The sequence below is a fragment of the Rhinatrema bivittatum genome, chromosome 16 (assembly GCF_901001135.1).
Source record: "Rhinatrema bivittatum chromosome 16, aRhiBiv1.1, whole genome shotgun sequence".
NCBI lineage: Eukaryota > Metazoa > Chordata > Amphibia > Gymnophiona > Rhinatrematidae > Rhinatrema > Rhinatrema bivittatum.
In genome coordinates, this window is record NC_042630.1 from 67,254,901 (window position 1) to 67,278,288 (window position 23,388).

The 23,388-nt window shown below is 46.5% G+C and overlaps 1 protein-coding gene across 1 annotated transcript in view; it reads right to left on the reverse strand.

Annotated features, from left to right (window-relative positions):
* The window catches only part of LOC115077808 (vomeronasal type-2 receptor 1-like), a 144,075-nt gene that overhangs the window by 63,289 nt on the left and 57,398 nt on the right, over positions 1-23,388 (reverse strand). The window lies entirely within an intron of this gene.

A 23,388-nucleotide genomic window follows, 5' to 3' on the forward strand; every position in this document is an offset into this window, starting at 1 on the left:
CACCCTTTTCAATGTCTACCTGCTACCACTCTGCCAACTACTAACAAAATTAAGCCTGAAACATTTCCTTTTTGCAGACGACGTACAGATCGTAATCCCTATAAAAGAATCAATCTCAAAAACAATGGAATACTGGGACAGTTGCCTATTAGAAATTAAACTTCTCCTCAACAGTCTAAACCTTGTACTCAATGCTTCGAAAACAGAATTCCTGCTCATATCACCGGAAAACAATAACACACTTCCTAATAGGGATGTGAAACGTTTTCCATATCGTCTTAACGATAGAAATCGTGTGGCAGGGCAAGAAAATCGTCTTAGGCACGATTTTTTAGTTAAAAAATCGTTAAAAATCGTTTTTTCCGATTAGTGCGCACTAACTGGGAGTTAGTGCGCACTAACTGAAAATGATACAATTTGACACTTTTCAGGTCAGTTAAGGTCAGTTTAGGAATGAATATGTATTCCTATTGGCTGCCCTCTTATTTATTCATGTTACCAAGTTTCCTACTGACAGTATATGGGGGATGGGAAATGGAAACAGTTGGTAGCTTGACAAAACAAGTAATGTGATCAGTCAATGTGACTAGAACTTGTGCCCTAACCCTGATACCAGGGGTATTGTGATCTTCCTGCACACAGTGCCCTATCCCTATTAATACCAGGAGTGTTGTGATCTTCCTGCACACAGTGCCCTATCCCTAATACCAGGGGTGTTGTGATCTTCCTGCACACAGTGCCCTATTCCTGATACTGGGGGTGTTGTGATCTTCCTGCACACAGTGCCCTATTCCTGATACCGGGGGTGTTGTGATCTTCTTGCACACATCCCGGTATCAGGGATAGGGCACTGCATGCAGGAAGATCACAACACTCCTGGTATTAATAGGGATAGGGCACTGCATGCAGGAAGATCACAACACTCCTGGTATTAATAGGGATAGGGCACTGCATGCAGGAAGATCACAACACCCCTGGTATCAGGGATAGGGCACTGTGTGCAGGAAGATCACAATACCCCGGAGGAGTGAGGGTCAGGCAGCTCCCCCCTGTCTGTGAAGCCAGCCTCTCACTAGTAATGCAGGGAGGGAGCTGTCTCAGACTTCACCATCCTCCCCCCCCCCCCCCTCACCCACACACCATTCACTAGCTGGGACATGGGGGAAGTCAGGAGTGAGGGTCAGGCAGCTCCCCCCTGTCTGTGAAGCCAGCCTCTCACTAGTAATGCAGGGAGGGAGCTGTCTCAGACTTCACCATCCTCCCCCCCCCCTCACCCACACACCATTCACTAGCTGGGACATGGGGGAAGTCAGGAGTGAGGGTCAGGCAGCTCCCCCCTGTCTGTGAAGCCAGCCTCTCACTAGTAATGCAGGGAGGGAGCTGTCTCAGACTTCACCATCCTCCCCCCCCCCCCCCTCACCCACACACCATTCACTAGCTGGGACATGGGGGAAGTCAGGAGTGAGGGTCAGGCAGCTCCCCCCTGTCTGCGAAGCCAGCCTCTCACTAGTAATGCAGGGAGGGAGCTGTCTCAGACTTCACCATCCTCCCCCCCCCCCCTCACCCACACACCATTCACTAGCTGGGACATGGGGGAAGTCAGGAGTGAGGGTCAGGCAGCTCCCCCCTGTCTGTGAAGCCAGCCTCTCACTAGTAATGCAGGGAGGGAGCTGTCTCAGACTTCACCATCCTCCCCCCCCCCCCTCACCCACACACCATTCACTAGCTGGGACATGGGGGAAGTCAGGAGTGAGGGTCAGGCAGCTCCCCCCTGTCTGTGAAGCCAGCCTCTCACTAGTAATGCAGGGAGGGAGCTGTCTCAGACTTCACCATCCTCCCCCCCCCCTCACCCACACACCATTCACTAGCTGGGACATGGGGGAAGTCAGGAGTGAGGGTCAGGCAGCTCCCCCCTGTCTGTGAAGCCAGCCTCTCACTAGTAATGCAGGGAGGGAGCTGTCTCAGACTGGTATCAGGGTTAGGGCACTGTGTACAGGAAGATCACAACACTCCTGGTATTAATAGGGATAGGGCACTGTAAGAGATGACTGTAGTAGATTGAATAAAGATCTGATGTTTCTGCTCTCCTCACACCAAACAAAAACAACACACAAGCAGAGAAGCCCTTCTTACAAAGCTGAGCTAGTGAGTTAAGTAGGAGGAAAAGTAAACATACTGGTGCCAGTGTGGCTACTTAAAAAATACACTTACCAACAATCAATTACATATATTTGAACTGTGTACAGTTCCAGCCAGGACCACCTTTCTAAAATGCACAGTGATTGGCAAATTCAACATGCACTAGCATTTCAGGTGCCTGCTAACAAAAATAATAAACAAACAAGTTCTAGTCAGGTGAGTGCTGATCATTACATTACTTTTTTTGTCAAGCTTCCAACTGTTTCCATTTCACATCCCCCCAACCATATTGGTAACATCAATAGATAAGAGCACAGCCAGCCAATAGGAATACATACATACATATTCATTCCTAAGTGACCTTTACTGACCTGGGAAGTGTGAACACTTTGTTTCATTTTCTGTTGGTGTTCGTTAGTTTCCAGTTCCATTTCCCATCCCCCCAACCATCACCTCAGTGGTAACATCAATAGATAAGAGGGCAGCCAGCCAATAGGAACACATATTCATTCCTAACTGACCTTCAGTGACCTGGAAAGTGTTTATTTGTATCATTTTCAGTTAGTGCGCACTAAATCGAGTTAGTGCGCACTAACACGATTTAACGATTTTTAACGATAAATCGTTAGAATTTCTATTGTATCGTGTTCTATAACGATTTAAGACGATATAAACATTATCGGACGATAATTTTAATCGTTGAAAAACGATTCACATCCCTACTTCCTAAACCACCCACACTCCTTCAAACAACCCACGTAAGAGACTTAGGAGCCATCCTAGACAATCGTCTCAACCTCAAAACATTCATTAACCAAACCACCAAAGATTGCTTCTACAAATTACATATCCTGAAAAGAATAAAACCGCTGTTTCACACTCAGGACTTCAGAACAATCTTGCAAGCAATAATCTTTTCCAAACTAGATTATTGCAACTCATTACTATTAGGCCTCCCAGCTTCTTACACCAAACCTTTACAAATGGTTCAGAACTCTGCAGCCAGAGTCCTTACAAATTCCAGGAAAATTGACCACATTTCACCTATTCTCAAAAACCTCCATTGGCTTCCGATCCACTATAGAATCATGTACAAAACCATTAACATCATATACAAAACTATCAACCAACACACGCAACTTGACCTACAAATACCACTTAAAAAATTCACCTCCGCCAGGCCTATCAGGGAACACTACAAAGAGTCACTCCAAATTCCAAAGGCCAAAACCTACCAACATAAATCCTTGAGTCTCAGAGCCTTCTCATCAGCAGGTCCAGCTCTCTGGAACTCGATCCCACCTGATTTGAGACAAGAGCCATGCTCTTTAACATTTAGGAAAAGACTAAAAACTTGGCTTTTCAAAAAAGCATTTCCAAGCCTTGAATAAAACCTCCTCTCACTAGCACTAACTCGTATGCAATAATGGAATGTAAACACGAATCAACCAACCTCAAACCCTCTCTCACTAATTCCTGCTGAATATTTATCATACTATTACCATTCACAACTGTCATATTTATTCATTTGATTACCTATGTACCGTTTCATAGTCTTATTTTTTCACTTGCTATTCTAATGTATCAATAGGCTGAAATGTAAATATTGTGCTGTTCAATTTCTCCCCTTCCATCCCAAGTTTATTTTCCTTGTTTTTTGTAACTTTCCCTCTCCCTTTTTCTGATTCACTGTATTTAAAGTTCAAGGTTCTTATTGAAAATATTGTTTTTTACGTTACGTTATGCTTTACACTCCTTGTTATTTGTAAACCGGGTTGATGTGATGCCTATCATGAAACTCGGTATAACAAAAACAATAAATAAATAAATAAATAAATAAAATCATTTTTCGTACGGAAAATGGCGCCGGCAGGAGATCGACTGCAGGAGGTCGTTCCGGACCCCCGCTGGACTTTTGGCAAGTCTTGTGGGGGTCAGGAGGCCCCCCCAAGCTGGCCAATAGTCCCTGGGAGTCCGGGAGCGATCTGCTGCCGCGAATCGTTTTTCGACCCCCCACCTCTCCCTGTTCCCCACCGGGATCAGCCTACCTGCGCGATCCCGGGGTCCGGCACCCGGGCGGCGGTGGGAGGAGCTCCCCCGGCAGGCGAGCACTTCGGGAGGGCCGGGGCATGCGTCAGGGGCGCGATGGCGCTGCCGTGCAGGCGCGCGGTGACGTCATCGCGCCGGCATGTAGCGACGCGAGACCTCGGGCCTCAAATACCAAGCGAGTGCCGGGCCAGGCCCTTTTCAGCTGGCCGGCGATTCGCGGCAGCAGATCGCTCCCGGACCCCCAGGGACTTTTGGCCAGCTTGGGGGGGCCTTCTGACCCCCACGACTTGCCAAAAGTCCAGCGGGGGTCCGGAACGACCTCCTGCAGTCGAATCGTGTTGTCTACGGCTGGCGCCATTTTGCGCCGCCATTTTGCAAAATGGCGACGCAAAATGGCGCCGGCTGAAGACAACATGATTCGATTGCAGGAGGTCGTTCCGGACCCCCGCTGGACCCCCAGGTAATTTAAGGCATTTTGGGGGGGTTCGGGAGGGTGGGGGATTTATTTTAAAGGGTCGGGGTGGGTTTTAGGGTGTTTTAGTGTGCCGGTTTTCCCGCCCTCCACCTTCCCCTCCCCCTTCCCCCAATTTACGATTTTTTGACGATAAATCGGGGAAATTGTTATTGTATCGTGGCTCTAACGATGTTTGACGATTTAAAATATATCGGACGATATTTTAAATCGTCAAAAAACGATTCACATCCCTAATGTTATCTGACTAATTCTGAATATCAGTGTTAGATAACTTGTCTTGCTAACTTAACCCCTCCCGGTAATGCCTTCTCAATATCCCCATTTTTATCCAGCTAAATTTTTGCCAGATAATGAGATATCTGGCTAATAGATGGATAAATGCCCAAAAAAGTAAAATGTCAGCATTTAGCTGGATAACTTGTGTGTTTTCTGGCCAAATTCCTCTGAATATAGTTGCATTGTCTATTTTTCTGTGCGATTATTTTTTAACCCAATGATGCATTAATACTCTAATAACATAATTATCTGTTGATGGTACAAGTAATTTATTATTTCTTATCATTAGGGATGTGAATCGTTTTTTGACGATTTAAAAAAATCGTCAGATATTTTTTAAATCATCAAAAATCGTTAGAGTTGCGATACAATAGAAATTCCCTTGATTTATCATGAAAAATCATAAATCGGGGGACGGGGGAGGGCGGGAAAACTGGCACACCAAAACAACCCCTAAACCCACCCCGTCCCTTTAAAACGAATCCCTTACCCTCCCCCACCCTCCCGAACCCCCCCCCCAAAAAATGTTTTAAATTACCTGGTGGTCCAGTGGGGGGGGTCCCGGTGCGATCTCCCGCTCTCGGGCCATCGGCGCCATTTTGGCTGCCACTAATAAAAATGGCGCCGATGTCCCAATAAAAAAAAAACCCTCCCGACCCTTTAAACTGACCTCCTTAGCCTCCCCCCCCCCAAAACAAACCCTTTTAAAATTACCTGGTGGTCCAGTGGGGGCGCGGGGAGCGATCTCCCACTCTCGGGCCATGGGCTGCCACTAATAAAAATGGCGCCGATGACCCTTTGCCCTTACCATGTGACAGGGTATCCATGCCATTGGCCGGCCCCTGTCACATGGTAGAAGCACTGGATGGCCGGCCATGGCCCGCGCCATCTTTAAAGATTTGGATCGGAACCGGAACCGATCAGATTCCAGTTCCGATTCACATCTCTACTTATCATTGCACTAGAAAGGGGTGGATGGCAAAACTGTGCAGCTGGCTGCATCACAGCGGAATGTAGGGATGTGCATTTGTTTTAAATGAAATAGACAATGGCAATGAAATTGTCTATTTCATCATGTTTCAGGAGCACTCCAAAATGAAAAAAAAAATTGGCATCATTTTGTGGAATTTCGTATTTGTATTTCATGTTAGTGCGCACTAAAATATGGTTAGTGTGCACTAAGTCCTGTTAGTGCGCACTAACTATAGTTTTCTAACAGGACTTTGGTGCACACTAACTAGATGTTAGTGCACATTACGTCCATTAGTGCACACTGCCTAGTTTTCCAATTTCAGAGTTAGAGCGCCCTAATAGGACTTAGGGCACACTAACTGGATGTTAGCACACACTAACTAAAGTTAGTGTACAGTAACAAAAAATGTTACCAATAAGTTAACAAGTTTAAATCGAGGAGCAGTTCGTTAACCAGAGGTATGGTTCTGCATTTTCATTGGCTGTCTCCTTACTGTCTATTTAGAAGGAGACAGCCAAAGGGAATGCAGAACCATAACTCTGGCTAATGAACTCCTCCCCAATTGACACTTTTTAACTTATTGGTAACATTTTTTGTTAGCGTTCACTGTCTTTAGTTAGTGCCTCCTTAGTCCTATTAGGACACACTAATTCTGAAATTAGAAAACTAAGTAGTGCACACTAATGGGGCTTAATGTGCACGAACATCTAGTTAGTGCGCACCAATATCCTGATATTGTGCATGAAGCCCGAAATTAGGAAAACTGTTTAATGCACACTTATGGGAATTAGTGCGCCCTAACATGAAGTTATTGCTACTAAGCCCCGTTAATGTGCACTAACTCCAAAATGAGGAGAACATGAAATAAATACTTCCCAAACTATTACAAAATGAAATTTGACAGATAACTACCCGAAACAAAAATGACTGGGAAAAAAATGTGTGCACATCCCTAGTATTGCACACCATGGTTACAGCCACACTGACACTTTTGCCAATGGGAAAGGTGTAGGTTATTTCTAGTGGTACTGCCGGCGATAATGTGTAAAACATTATTGCCCACAGTGCTACAGGCCCTAAATGTTTTAAACCCTGCCCAAACCACTCCCCTTTCTTCATTTTAATTATAAAGTTGCGATGCGGTAGTTATTGCATGCATTAGGGCATTATCACATGCGATAACACCCTTACACATGTGATAATGACCCATTGCATTTTGAAAAATGACCTTCACTGTAACAAACTAATACAGTTATTCATCAAAATGCTTTATGGCATTAACGCCATAATGCATGTGATAATAGTTTTATTGCATAGCGTGAATGCAAAGTTTTGGAAGGGGTGGGATTAGGGAGGGGGCAATATCACAAGGTTTTGCTGGAAATAACTGCACTTTTTTCCTAGTGTTAAACTATGATATTCCCAAAAAGGCCATAATGCAATTTGCGATAAATTATGCAAATTGCATTTTGGCACTTTCTGGGCTTGGGGGGGGGGGAGGTAAGAGGAGGAGGAGGAAGAGGAGGAAGAGAAAGAGAGAGAGAGAGGGAGCCCTTGGGGAAGCCTTCACAGTATTCAACTATTTATATGACTATAGGAGGGCCAGCTAATAGCTCAAGGTGAAGTGTTGGTGGTTTAAGGTTTATGGTTTAGGGGTCTGTTTTACATTCAGAATGAGATGTGCAAACAGCACAGTACACCTCAGTGAAGATTTGATATCATTTGTATGAGGAAAATCTCACAAAGTTGAGATTTATAAAATGTTCTTTCACCCTAGCTTGATGGACTCTATAACAGGGAACCATCAAGACAGACTGTTAGGATAAGTAAGTGAGTGGACCCTTTGGCCGAGGTGAGAGGTGGAACCACTCAGGGGGAGGAGCCCTGTAGGGCCTTACCATCAGGAGGCAGAGCCTCGGCTGCGGGATGGGAATACAGCAGAGGTGGAGATGTAGAGGGTGACCCCTGCAGGTGGGCCACGGAACGGCAGCACAGATGCTGATGTCAGACTTGCTTGAGACAAGAGTCAAGGAACGTAGCGGCACTACCTGAGGAGCGGGGGTGCCGGAACGTATAGTCACTGTAACACGCTGAATCAGAAGTAGAGTTATGCAGGAAGGTTCCTCGATAATGAACACGGTAGTGGTCCGCAGAGCGGGGTACACCGGCGAGGATTCCCACGTAGCAATCAAAGGTGATCCAGCCAGGGGTACTCAGAGCAACAGGAAGAAGCAGAAGTCCCGTAGAAGGCCTTTAGGAGAAAGGCAGGCTGGAGTCCGGGTGAGCAGCCCTTTAAGGAATGGATAGCCACAAGACGAGGGGGGCCCCCGAGGAGCAGGTACCCAGTAGTCTAACACCACAGAAGCAACACCAGAACAAGCAGAGTAGAAGCTGATAAAACAGAAAGTGAACTCATTGTCAAATCGCCGGCTGTCTGGGCTGGCGAGTTTAAATATTGGAGCAGAGTGACATCATCTGGTAGGGATACCCCCGAGGTTCCCGCCACGACATGGTTAAAGCTGGTCGGAGAACGCACACACCTAGGGAACCCCACGGGTAAGATGGTGGTCGTGACCTTTCATGCTGCTCAGATAGGCCCGGGATTGGAGGCCAGAAGGCTGGAGGCAGCTGGCTGAAGCTGCGAGTTCACCCAACAGAGCCAGAGCTGCAAAAAGAGAAGTGAGCAATGGCACCCACCGCCATCTGTGGCCGTGGACCGTAACAGTACCCCCCTTCTTAGGGCCCCTCCCCGGGTGTTTGGGTTTTCTAGGATGAGACATGTGAAACTGATCAGTTCTTTATCGAGAATGTTTGCTGCTTGCTCCCGACTGTTTTCTTCTAACCCAAAGACCTCCCAAGATAACAGGTATTCCCATCGTATTCCTCTTTTCCGTATATCCAAGACATCTTGTACCTGGTAAGTGATATCCGCTTCAGAAGCTAGAGGTTGCGGTTCAGGCAGCTTCTTGGAAAACTTGGAGAGAACAAGAGGTTTAAGAAAGGAGAAGTGGAAGGTGTTGTGTATCTTGAGTGAGGTAGGCAGGCCCAGCTGACGACGTACGGGAAATGGCCCGATATGTCTTGGAGCAAAACGGACTGAAAGTAGTTTTAGATGAATGAATCGAGTACTAAGCCACACTTTATCTCCAGGATTGAATTGCAGCGCTGCCCAATGATGCAGATCATAGCATCTTTTGGACTTCTGAGCAGCTTGTTGTAAAAGATGCTTAGTATCTTTCCAGAGCTTATGCAACTCTTGAGCGGTGGCTTGTGCCGCAGGAGAGGCCACTGACAGAGGCAACGAAAGTAGAGGCAGGGGCTGGTGTCCGTATACCACTTGGAAGGGTGAAGACCCCGTGGATGCAGAGAGGTGAGAATTGAGGGAAAATTTAGCCCAAGGCAACAATTTGGACAAATCATTTTCTCGTGTGTTGATGTAGGCTTGGAGGAACTGCTTCAAGGTCTGTCCATTAGCCTGTGGGTGATAAGCCAATGTAAGATCCAATGCGATATCAAACTTCTTGCATAAGACCCTCCAGAACATGACCATAAATTGTACTCCACAATAGGAAAGGATGTGCCTTGGGAATCCGTGGAGTCGGAATATGTGGCGGATGAACAGTTTCACTAGCTCTGGGAAAGAGGGGAGGCCAGGTAGAGCCACAAAGTGAGCCATTTTTGAAAACTGGTCCATTTTAACCCAGATAGTGTTATTGCCGTTGGAAAGAGGAAGATCCACTATGAAATCAGTGGCAATGTAAATCCATGGTTTGCTGGGAGTGGGCAGTGGTTGCAACAGACCCCAGGTTGGCCCGTCAGTGGCTTCTGGCGTGTGCAAGTGGGGCACAACTCTACGTATGCCTGAGCATCCTTCCTCATAGTTGGCCACCAATAGAACCAATAGAATAGACAGGGTCCTAGACTGACTTGGATGGTCCACCAACAGGGAATCGTGGGCCCATCGAAGAATCTTTTTACGCAGAGGACGAGGAACCACCATCTTCCCAGGTGGAACAGTGAAGGTGGCAGAGAGAATAACTTTGTCTGGGTTGATGATGTGATGTGGAACATTCGGAACGTCCTCGGTGGTAAAGGACTGGGAAAGGGCATCGGCTCGGGTATTCTTGTTGGCTGGATGATATTTTAGCAAGAAATTGAAGCTAATGAAAAATAAAGACCTGTGGGCCTGCCAGTGGTTAAGACATTGTGCATAGTACAGGTATTCAAGGTTCTTGTGGTCGGTATATACCGTGACCTGGTGCTGAGCTCCCTTGAGCCAGGGGCGCCATTCTTCGAAGGTGAGCTTAATTGCCAATAATTTTTTGTCCCCAATTCCATAATTGCACTCTGCTGTGAAGAAGCAGCAAGAGAATAATTAGCAGGGATGTAGAGTGTGATTGGCTGAATGCTGGCTCAGAACTTCACCAATGCCAACTAGGGATGTGAATCGTTTTTTAACGATTAAAATTATCGTCCGATAATTTTAATATCGTCTTAAATCGTTTTAGAACACGATACAATAGAAATTCTAACGATTTATCGTTAAAAATCGTTAAATCGTGTTAGTGCGCACTAATGGGAGTTAGTGCGCACTAACTCCGAGTTAGTGCGCACTAACTGAAAATGATACAAATTGACACTTTCCAGGTCAGTAAAGGTCAGTTAGGAATGAATATGTGTTCCTATTGGCTGGCTGCCCTCTTATCTATTGATGTTAACCATGTTCCCACTGAGGTGATGGTTGGGGGGATGGGAAATGGAAATGGAAACTCAGGAACACTAACAGAAAATGATACAAATTATTGACACTATCCAGGTCAGTAAAGGTCAGTTAGGAATGAATATGTATTCCTATTGGCTGGCTGCCCTCTTATCTATTGATGTTACCAAGGTTCCAACTGAAGTGATGGTTGGGGGGATGGGAAATGAAAACTGTTGGTAGTTGACAAAAAAAGTAATGTGATCAGTCAATATGACTAGAACCTGTGCCCTATTCCTGATACCAGGGGTATTGTGATCTTCCTGCACTCAGTGCCCTATCCCTGATACCAGTCTGAGACAGCTCCCTCCCTGCATTACTAGTGAGAGGCTGGCTTCACAGACAGGGGGGAGCTGCCTGACCCTCACTCCTCCGGGGTATTGTGATCTTCCTGCACACAGTGCCCTATCCCTGATACCAGGAGTGTTGTGATCTTCCTGCATGCAGTGCCCTATCCCTATTAATACCAGGAGTGTTGTGATCTTCCTGCACGCAGTGCCCTATTCCTGATACCAGGGGTATTGTGATCTTCCTGCACTCAGTGCCCTATCCCTGATACCAGTCTGAGACAGCTCCCTCCCTGCATTACTAGTGAGAGGCTGGCTTCACAGACAGGGGGGAGCTGCCTGACCCTCACTCCTGACTTCCCCCATGTCCCAGCTAGTGAATGGTGTGTGGGTGAGGGGGGGAGAGGATGGTGAAGTCTGAGACAGCTCCCTCCCTGCATTACTAGTGAGAGGCTGGCTTCACATACAGGGGGGAGCTGCCTGACCCTCACTCCTGACTTCCCCCATGTCCCAGCTAGTGAATGGTGTGTGGGTGAGGGGGGGGGGGGAGGATGGTGAAGTCTGAGACAGCTCCCTCCCTGCATTACTAGTGAGAGGCTGGCTTCACATACAGGGGGGAGCTGCCTGACCCTCACTCCTGACTTCCCCCATGTCCCAGCTAGTGAATGGTGTGTGGGTGAGGGGGGGGAGAGGATGGTGAAGTCTGACAGCTCCCTCCCTGCATTACTAGTGAGAGGCTGGCTTCACAGACAGGGGGGAGCTGCCTGACCCTCACTCCTCCGGGGTATTGTGATCTTCCTGCACACAGTGCCCTATCCCTGATACCAGGGGTGTTGTGATCTTCCTGCATGCAGTGCCCTATCCCTATTAATACCAGGAGTGTTGTGATCTTCCTGCACGCAGTGCCCTATCCCTAATACCAGGGGTGTTGTGATCTTCCTGCACACAGTGTCCTATTCCTGATACCAGGAGTGTTGTGATCTTCCTGCATGCAGTGCCCTATCCCTGATACCGGGATGTGTGCAAGAAGATCCCAACACCCCCGGTATCAGGAATAGGGCACTGTGTGCAGGAAGATCACAACACCCCTGGTATTAGGGATAGGGCACTGTGTGCAGGAAGATCACAACACTCCTGGTATTAATAGGGATAGGGCACTGTGTGCAGGAAGATCACAATACCCCTGGTATCAGGGTTAGGGCAGAAGTTCTAGTCACATTGACTGATCACATTACTTGTTTTGTCAAGCTACCAACTGTTTCCATTTCCCATCCCCCATATACTGTCAGTGGGAAGCTTGGTAACATGAATAAATAAGAGGGCAGCCAATAGGAATACATATTCATTCCTAAACTGACCTTAACTGACCTGAAAAGTGTCAAATTGTATCATTTTCAGTTAGTGCGCACTAACTCCCGTTAGTGCGCACTAACTCGAGTTAGTGCGCACTAATCGGAAAAAACGATTTTTAACGATTTTTTAACTAAAAAATCATGCCTAACACGATTTTCTTGCCCTGCCACACGATTTCTATCGTTAAGACGATATGGAAAACGATTCACATCTCTAATGCCAACGTCGGAAGCGTCAACTTCAACGATGAAGGGTCATCGGGGATCTGGGTGGTGTAAGCATGGTTCTCTGAGAAATGCGTCTTTTTTTTTTTTTTTTTAGTAGAAAACAGTAAAACAGTTTATTTGCTTCAAATATTTATTTCCATGGCAAAAATAGACTATAGTATATTAATTTTACATTAGATATCACATATATTACATATTCAGTAATACAAGCTTTGTATGCCCAGCAAATGCAATTTTGTACATTGTTTTACAAATCAATTTCAGTTTTACAAGAATTAAAGCTTTATGAATTATACATTTTTACAGTAGCAATGGCCAGACACAAACAACCTAAACCATAATCTTTACTAAATATTTTAAACACACATGGTACAGTACTTATGCAGAATCTGTGCCTTTCATTTGGGTTCCTATAAAAATTATGGACTTTTTTTTTGTCTTTACCCTGGCTCATGCAAGAATGGACTTGGAGTAAGACAGAAAGCTCATATAGACAACTCATTCAGAGAATTGTGTGCACGCTTACATATCCTTCTACTGAATGACTGTCCTGACAAATTTTAGCAGGGGCAAGGTGCCTGTGTGTATACATGCAGAATGAGTCTGCCAACTTCAACTAGAAATTCTAAATTTTCCAACTATTACAGTTTGGGATTTGGAGTGCGGAAAGCACCATGAGGAGTTCAAAATGTCTTTTCACCTTAAAAGGATTGTTTTTATTTCACTAGAGTGGCAGCAGCATTTCAAAATAACCAGCATGTTCCAGGGACAAGTTCTTATCAAACTCCTGCTTGACCTCTTCAAGGACCAACTCCTAGCACAGGCCCTATGATAATGTCTCAGAGGCTGGGGAGAGAACATGCCAAATGATAGAGGAAAATAACTTGTTTTCCATAATTGTACCGTGCCTCATAATTTAATGGAATGTGTCTTTAAGTTCCTGAAAGGCTTGTATAGCCTCGGAGGACCATTGTGAGGGGTTGGCTCCCTTGTGGGTCATGGCGGTGAGAGGAGTGGTCCGAGAGAATAATGTGGGATGAATGACCGGAAGTAATTCGTAAATCCCAGGAATCTATGAAGTGCCTTGAGACCCATTGGTTGGGGCCAATCCTGGATGCTCTTGGTCTTCTGAGGGTCCATTTGAAAGCCTTGGCTTGAAACCACATAACCGAGGAAAGGAATGGTCTCTTGTTCAAAGGAACATTTCTCCAGCTTGGCGTACAAATGGTTGTCCCATAGATGCTGGAGAACTTTGCACACATCTCGGCGATGACTCTGGAGGTCCTGTGAGAATACTAGAATGTCATCCAAGTAGACTACTACGAACAGATAGAGCATGTCTCTGAATACCTCATTCATCATGTTCTGGAACACGCTGGAGCATTACAAAGGCCGAAAAGCATTACCAGGTATTTTGAAATGGCCGTCATGGGTGTTAAAAGTGGTCTTTCATTTGTCTCCCTGGTGTATCCGGACCAAATTTTAAACCCCTCTCAGGTCCAATTTGGAGAATATTTTGGCCCATTGGAGCCTGTCAAACAGTTCAGAGATTAGCGGTAAAGGGGATCTGACCTTCTGAGTAATTTCATTTAAACCACGGTAATCTATACATGGTCAGAAGGAACCTTCCTTTTTCCCAATGAAAAAGAATCCCGCTCCAGTGGGAGACTTAGGCCGAATGAATCCTTTAACCAAGTTCTCTTGTATGTAGTCTGACATAGCCTTGGTTTTAGTCAGCGAAAATGGGTACACCCTTCCACAAGGAGGCTTAGAATTTGGAACTAAATTAATAGCACAGTCAAAGGACCAGTGAGGTGGTAATGTGTCTGCAGCTTTCTTAGAAAACACATCGGCATACTGCGGCAGGAGACCAGGAAGAGACATCGTGGTGGTTAAACAAAGCAGAGGTGACATGACTTCCAAGCAATCCTTATGACAGGAGTTGACCCATTGGGAAAGTTGTAAGGTGTCCCAGTCAAATTGTGGAGTGTGGAGTTTCAACCACGGAAGTCCAAGAACCACTGGTTGAATAACCTTGTCTTCTATGAGAAGAGAAATGGTCTCTGAGTGCATGGATCCAGTATGCAATTGGATGGGCACTGTGGAGCAAGAAACCTTGCCAGGTAACGGCTCACCGTGGATCGAGGAGAGCAAGAGTGGCGTAGGAGTGTGGACCGTGGGGATTCGAAGATGCTCCATCACCTGACATAGAATAAAATTACCACCAGCCTCGGAATCCACTAAGGCTAGGGTGTGAAATTCCAAGGTTCCTGAGTTGATGGAGACTAGTAAGGTTAATGCCTTGATGGAGGAGAGGGAGATGTCAGGCCTAGGAGAAGTCCTCCAGCAAAACCTAGGCCTGGGAGTTTCCTGGAATGAGTGGGCAGGCAGGTACCGCATGTCCGGGTTGACCACAGTATATACATAGCCCTGAACATAGACAGTGACGTTTCTCCTTCGAGGATAAGTGGCTGCAGCCCATCTACATGGGTTCCTCTTTGATGGCCTCAAGCGGAGCAGTGATCTTCATAGAGGGAGCAGGATGAGTGTGGGGAGCACCAGCAGCCACCCTCTTGGGTGGTCAGATCTCTTGTGAGTGTTCACGAAGATGGCGGTCAATGCATTCAGTGAGATCTATGAGGTCATCCAGGGTATCTGGAAGTTTTTTGAGCTGCCAGCTCATCTTTGATGTGTGGGCTCAGTCCTTCAAGGAAAATCGCACGCAGGCAGCCTAAATCCCAGTGTAGTTCAGACACAAGGGTCCTAAACTTGATGATGTATTCGGAAAGAGCTCTGGTACATTGATGTAGGTGCAGCAATGTGGAGCCGGTGATGGTCTTGCGAACAGGGTCATCAAAGACTGAGCGGAAAAGGGCAAAGAAGCCCGTCAGATCCTGGAGAACGGGTCCATTCCTTCCCACAAAGGGAGGCCCATGCCAATGCCCTTCATTCCAGTAAGGAGAGAATGTATGTTGTCTTAGTAGTAACGTCAGGAAAGTATGTGTGTTGTAAAGAAAAGTGCATATTGCACTGATTCATGAAGCCCCTACAGGACAAGGGGTCACCTGAAATCCGAAGAGGTGCCGACAGGGACACAGGTGGCTGGAACGGCGGCGTCTGTGGCATGGCACTCAGTTTTGCTGACGTTACGGCAGTGTCCACCCAGTTATTTTAAATATTTATGGCGTTAGCCAAATTCTCCCAAACTTTCTGCTGATCAGAAATTCGCTGGCCAGGCCTGAAATGGCTTGGATGGCCGAGAGCTGTGCTGGGTCCACGGACTTGGCAATCTGTTAGAATAAGTAAGTGAGTGGACCCTTTGGCCAAGGTGAAAGATGGAACCACCCAAGGGGAGGAGCCACACGGGGCCTCATCGTCATGAGGTGGAGCCTCTGCTGAGGGATGGGAATACATCAGACGTAGAGGTGGAGACATAGAGGGTGAGCCTTGCAGGTAGGCCACGGAACGGAAGCACAGATGCTGACATCAGACTTGCTTGAGACAAGAATTTATTTATTTATTTAAAAAATTTTCTATACCGTCGTTAAGTTAAATACCATCACAACGGTTTACAGAAGGGCACGATAAAGAGAAATATGGGTGGTATAGATTACAAATTACTCGTGTGCCATCATAGTATGGTAACAATGTAAAATAATAAACTAGGTGTGTAAATTAAACCTGATTGTTAGGAACAAATTAGGCAGTTTGGGGTAGATTTTCAAAAACGGCACGTTGGCGTACTTTTGTTGGCGCTCCAGGCGCCAACAAAAGTACGCGGGATTTTAGTAGATATGCGCGTAGCCGCGCATATCCGCTAAAATCCTGGATCGGCGCGCGCAAGGCTACCGATTCCGTGTAGCCGGCACGCGCCGAGCCGCGCAGCCTACCTCCGTTCCCTCCGAGGCCGCTCCGAAATCGGAGCGGCCTCGGAGGGAATTCGCTAACGCCCTCCCCTCACCTTCCTCTACCTAACCCACCCCCCCCGGCCCTGTCTAAACCCCCCCCCCCCCTACCTTTGTTGGGGGATTTATGCCTCCCAGAGGGAGAAGTAAATCCGCCTAGACGCAACCCGGGGGCGGTTCCGGAGGGCGCGGCCACGCCCCCGGACCCGCCCCCGAAACGCCGCGTCCCGCCCGGAAAACGGCGCACCGCTCGGCCCCGACCCCGACACGCCCCCCCCTCGGAAAACCCCGGGACTTACGCGAGTCCCGGGGCTCTGCACGCGCCGGTAGGCCTATTGAACATAGGTGCACCGGCGCGCAGGGCCCTGCTCGCGTAAATCCACCCGGATTTACGCGAGCAGGGCTCTTAAAATCCGCCCCTCTGATTTTAACATTAATATGCTTATGTAGGTTACTAAAAACTTCTAGCTTGGTGCATCCTTATCGCTCAACTATTTTTCTCCTTTTCTTTATCTTTATAAAATGCTTGTTTAAAAAGCCAGGTTTTCAGATTAGTTTTGAATAATTTCAGATTTGTCTGTAGTCTTATTTCGAGTGGCATGGTATTCCAGAGTACAGGACCAGCCAGTGACAGTGCTCTTTCCCTTACTTGCGTGAGATGTGCTGATTTGACAGAGGGGACAGTTAGTAGAGCTTTATTTGCAGATCTCAGGTTTCTTTGTGGTACATGCACGCGTAGTGCCGTGTTAAGCCAGTCGGCTTTATCATCGTGGATTAGTTTATGGATTATACAAAGTGCTTTATATTGTATTCTTTGTTCAATTGGAAGCCAGTGGAGTTCAGCAAGTGTTCCTGTAATATGGTCACTCTTTTTTTTGCCTGTCAAAACTCTGGCAGCGGAATTTTGCAATATTTGCAGAGGCCGAATTGTAGATTGAGGTAGTCCTAACAGCAGGGAGTTACAATAATCTGTGCTAGCGAATATCACTGCTTGTAGAACTGTGCGAAAATTGTTAATCGTTAATAGAGGTTTTAGTCTTCTTAGGATCATTAGTTTTGCATAACCTTCTTTTATTTTCTGTGAGATGTGTTGTTTCATGTTTAACTCAGGGTCAATTATTACTCCTAGATTCCTAACTTTTGTTGCTAACTCGGTGGTTTGAATATTTTTGATTGTGAATGTTGGTTGTGTGTGGTGAGTGTTTTTACGTTCAAGATGTAAGAATTCAGTTTTGTCAATGTTTATAACCAATTCCATCTGGTTTAGGAGCTGTTTGATTATTTCTAGGTACATATTGGCTAGTTTCATTGTTTCTTCAATGGTGTTTGGAATGGGTAACAGTAATTGTATATCAAGAATCAAGGGAAGTCGCAGCACTACCCAAGGAGCGAGAGTGCTGGGAAGTACAGTCACATAGGGATGTGAATCGTTTTTTGACGATTTAAAATATCGTCCGATATATTTTAAATCGTTAAAAATCGTTAGAGCCACGATACAATAAGAATTCCCCCGATTTATCGTCAAAAAATCGTAAATCGGGGGAAGGGGGAGGGGAAGGGGGAGGGCGGGAAAACCGGCACACTAAAACACCCTAAAACCCTCCCCGACCCTTTCAAATAAATCCCCCACCCTCCCGAACCCCCCCCCCAAAATGCCTTAAATTACCTGGGGGTCCAGCGGGGGTCCGGAATGACCTCCTGCAATCGAATCGTGTTGTCTTCAGCCGGCGCCATTTTGCGCTGCCATTTTGCAAAATGGCGGCGAAAAATGGCGCCGGTCATAGACCAACACGATTCGACTGCAAGAGGTCGTTCCGGACCCCCGCTGGACTTTTGGCAAGTCTTGTGGGAGTCAGGAGGCCCCCCCAAGCTGGCCAAAAGTCCCTGGGGGTCCAGCGGGGGTCCGGGAGCGATCTCCTGCCGCGAATCGTTTTTCCGTACGGAAAATGGCGCCGGCAGGAGATCGACTGCAGGAGGTCGCTCCGGACCCCCGCTGGACTTTTGGCAAGTCTTGTGGGGGTCAGGAGGCCCCCACCAAGCTGGCCAAAAGTCCCTGGGGGTCCGGGAGCGATCTGCTGCCGCGAATCGATTTTGTGATTCGCGGCAGCAGATCGCTCCCGGACCCCCGCTGGACCCCCAGGGACTTTTGGCCAGCTTGTTGGGGGCCTCCTGACCCCCACAAGACTTGCCAAAAGTCCAGCAGGGGTCCAGAGCGACCTCCTGCAGTCGATCTCCTGCCGGCGCCATTTTCCGTACGGAAAAACGATTCGCGGCAGGAGATCGCTCCCGGACCCCCGCTGGACCCCCAGGGACTTTTGGCCAGCTTGGGGGGGGGGCCTCCTGACCCCCACAAGACTTGCCAAAAGTCCAGCGGGGGTCCGGAACGACCTCTTGCAGTCGAATCGTGTTGGTCTATGGCCGGCGCCATTTTGCGCCGCCATTTTGCAAAATGGCGGCGCAAAATGGCGCCGGCTGAAGACAACACGATTCGATTGCAGGAGGTCGTTCCGGACCCCCGCTGGACCCCCAGGTAATTTAAGGCATTTTGGGGGGGTTCGGGAGGGTGGGGGATTTATTTGAAAGGGTCGGGGAGGGTTTTAGGGTGTTTTAGTGTGCCGGTTCACGATTTTAACGATTTTCACGATAATTTAAACTTTCAAACGGTGACAATACGATTCCCTCCCCCTCCCAGCCGAAATCGATCGTTAAGACGATCGATGACACGATTCACATCTCTACACTGTAACATGCTGAATCAGTAGTGGAGTTATGCTGTAATGTTCCTCGGTGATGAACATGGTACTGCTTCGCAGAGCGGGGTATACCGGTGAGGGTTCCTCAGATGATATCACGGAGCGGGTCCGTAGAGCAGGGGGGAACCCGGAAGTGAGTCCTCACGGCAATGGTCCACAGAGTGGGGTACACCAATGAGGGTTCCTCAGATGATATTACGGCATGGGTCTGCAGTGCAGGGGGGAACCCGGAAGTGAGTCCTCATGGCAATGGTCTGCAGAGCGGGGTATACCGGCAAGGATTCCCACATAGCAATCAAAGGTGATCCAGCAAGGGGTACTCACAGCGACAGGAAGAAGCAGGTCCCGTAGAAGGTCTTTAGGAGAAAGTCAGACTGGAGTCCAGGTGAGCAGCCCTCCGAGGAGCAGATAGCCATGAGTTGAGGGGGCCCCCCAAGGAGCGGGTACCCAGTAGTCTCACACCACAGAAGAAACACCAGAACAAGCAGAGTAGACGCTGGTAAAACAGCAAGTGAACTCATTGCCAAGTCGTTGGCTGTCTGGGCTGGTGAGTTTAAATATTGGAGCAGAGTGATGTCATCTGGTAGGGACGCCCGAGAGGTTTCCGCCACGACATGGTTAAAGCTGGTCGGAGAGCACGCGCGTGTGCCTAGGGAACCCCATGGGTAAGATGGCGGTTGTGAGCTTTCATGCTGCTCAGATAGGCTCAGGATCGGATGCCAGAAGGCCGGAGTCAGCAAGATGAAGCCACGAGTTCTCCCAATGGAGCCAGAGCTGCAAAAAGAGAGGTGAGCTATGGTGGCTGCAGCAGTCTGTGGCTGCGGAGTGTAATACAGACTGAGATATCATAGTAGAAATCTCATCTTTGTGAGACTTTCCTCACTTCACCAAGGTATACTGTATGATTCGTACATCCCACTCTGCATGTAAAATTGGCCCCTAAACCCTAAACCACCACTGATACCTCATCTCGAGCTATTAGCTGGCCCTCCTGTAGAGATATAAATAGTTGACTACTATGAGGACCTGATAAATAGTCTCACTCTCTCTCTCTCTCTCTCATGAAATAGAGGTATTGTGGAGTGTAAAACCATACCACAAACCACTCATTAATCTCCACCACCCTCATGCTAACAGAAACCCGTAATACACTCCCCTCTCAACCATCATTTCTATATAAAAAAGCCTGCTCTTCCGATGACCTCAGCAACCAATTGGCATCAAAACTCCCTCACATAGACTTCTCCAATTCCAACTCAGCTCTCCTCTCCTGGAGCAATATTACAGAGGCAGTAGCAAACAAACTTTGTCCTCTATCAACAAAAAATTCAATCCAAACGCCTGCAAAAGACAACTGTGTTTCACCAATGACCTTCGAAAACTAAAACAGAGTCTAAGACAGAAAGAGAATAAATGGCACAAAGCCCCCTGCCCCAGCACGATCGCCACCTATAAACTCGCACTTCAACACTACAAGAACTCCACCTTAAGAGCAAAAAGGAATTTCTACGCACATAAGATCCATGACCTCATCTACGACGCTAAAGCCCTTTTTGCCTACGTATCCCAGCTAACACAAATCAACACTCCAGAGATCCCCAGCATTCAAGCACAAGCCAAAGCAGACGAGTTGGCCTTTTTCTTTCAAAACAAAATTGCTAAACTCCTCACACAGTTGCCTACTAGCACCTCCTCTCTCACCTGTGCATACCTTCCTCCAAACAAAGGTTTCTCTCTGGACTCGTTCAAACCCATCACTGCCTCAGACATCCAATCAGTACTAAAGAAAATGAAACCTTCCTCCCATCCTTTTGACCAAGTTCCCATGAGACTTCTCCTGCTTATTCCCGACACCATCTCCAATACACTGGCAGACATCATAAAATGTTCTCTATCTCAGGGAATCTTCCCGGATGACTTGAATCTGGCCTCCCTCAAACCTCTACTAAAAAAAACAAATCTGGATCCTAAAGACCATAACAACTTTCGTCCAATTTCCAATCTCCCATTCATAGCCAAGATCATGGAGAAGTTAGTTAATGCACAACTGTCTGATTATATTGAAGGTCATAGAATTCTGCTCCCTACTCAATACGGGTTCCACAAAACTTCAAGCACAGAAACCCTACTCATATCCCTGACAGACCACCTCATCATGGGCTTGGATAAAGGTCAATCTTTCCTACTGATTCTCCTTGACCTCTCAGCAGCATTTGACACCGTCAACCATTCCATCCTAATAAAAGAGCTGTCGGACATTGGAATAACAGGAACGGCATATGCATGGTTCAAAACATTCCTTAGCAACAGAGGTTGCAAGGTTAGAATTCACAATAAAGAATCCATCCGCTATAACTCCTCCCCTGGGAGTTCCCCAGGGCTCTTCACTATCACCTACTCTTGTTAACATTTACCTTCTTCCACTGTGCCAGCTGTTAACCAAACTGAATCTAAAACACTTCCTATATGCCGACGATGTCCAGATCCTGATCCCCCTTAAGGAAACCATTGCTAAAACTCTTGAATATTGGGAAAACTGCCTTCAAGAAATCAACAGCCTCCTCATCAGCTTAAACCTGATTCTAAACACTGCAAAGAGTGAACTCCTACTCATATCCCCGGAAAACAGTAACATCACCTTGAGTCCGCCAGACAACCTTCTCATCACCCAAGCAAGAGATTTAGGAGTTTTAATTGACAATCGTCTAAATTTAAAATCATTCATCAACCAAACAACAAAGGACTGCTTTTACAAACTACAGGTTCTGAAAAGAATAAAACCTCTCCTTCACTTCTAGGATTTCAGAACAGTTCTTCAAGCAATAATCTTCTCTAAGATTGATTATTGCAACTCTATCCTACTAGGTCTCCCATCATCCTCTACCAAACTGCTTCAGATGATCCAAAACACTGCCGCCAGAATTCTGACAAACACGAGGAGAAGAGACCACATCACCCCCATCCTCAAAATCTTACACTGGCTGCCTATACACTTCAGGATTCTTCATAAATCCATCACAATGATCCACAAAGCCATACATCACCATACACATCTTAACCTACAAATTCCGCTTAGATGACACTCTTTTACTTTTTATACAGGACAAAGAACAAAATAGCACAATATAAAGTCCACCGCCAACCTAATACCCTCAGGACCATCAGGACCTTATTGATTGTTTAAAGTAACCCTACACGTTCTCTGTTCAATACTATGTTTATTGTTTAATATAACGACCTTATTGATTGTTTAATGTAACGCTACACGTTCTCTGTTCAATACTATGTTTATTGTTTAATGTAACGCCCCCCGGCGATAGTTGTGTTATATGGAAACCGACTTGATTTGACATATATATATATCAAGAAAGTCGGTATATAAAAACCCTAAATAAATAAATAAATAAATAAATAAATTAGAGAAGCCCTCAGAGGATCACTTCATGTACCACACTCCAAAACTACACAACACCTAACATTCAGAGACCGGGCATTCTCCACAGCAGGACCAGCGATATGGAATTCCATCCCACTGGATCTTCGACAGGAGCCATGTTTCCCAACATTCAGAAAAAGGCTTAAGATGTAGCTGTTTAAACAAGCCTTTCCAGACCCCAGCTGAACTACAATCCAACTGAACTACAATCCAACATCAACTTTAGTCAGCCACTTTCGATTATTGTAAATAGTTAAGCCTTTGTTATGATAAATTCTGCTCTATCTTCTCCTTCCTCTCCTAGTTTGATCAACCTTGTTTTATTGTAACTGCATTCTTCTCTCTTCACCTGTTCCATGTTCATGTTCATACACACCCCTTGTTAAATGTAAACCAGCATGATGTGATTTGATCACGAATGCCGGTATAGAAAAATGCTAAATAAATAAATAGATAAATAAAAAATGATACTACTGGTGTGGTAATTCTAAACATGCCTGCTTTCTCTTACCATGGGTGTTATGCTTGCGATATTATAGCATTTTGATGAATCTAGGAGTTAGGGCCTGATTTTCTGAGACTTTTCACCTGTTATGTATCTATGAGAGAAAAATATCTTTAATAAGTCCTTGCATCTCTATTTTGACTGGCAAAGTCTAATCTTGCTGTGTTGATGTGAACTAGTTCAAACAAGTCAAGCCCCAATTCTACTGACATGTTTTGTGTAATCTTAAGCATGCTTTTCTTTGGTGTTCA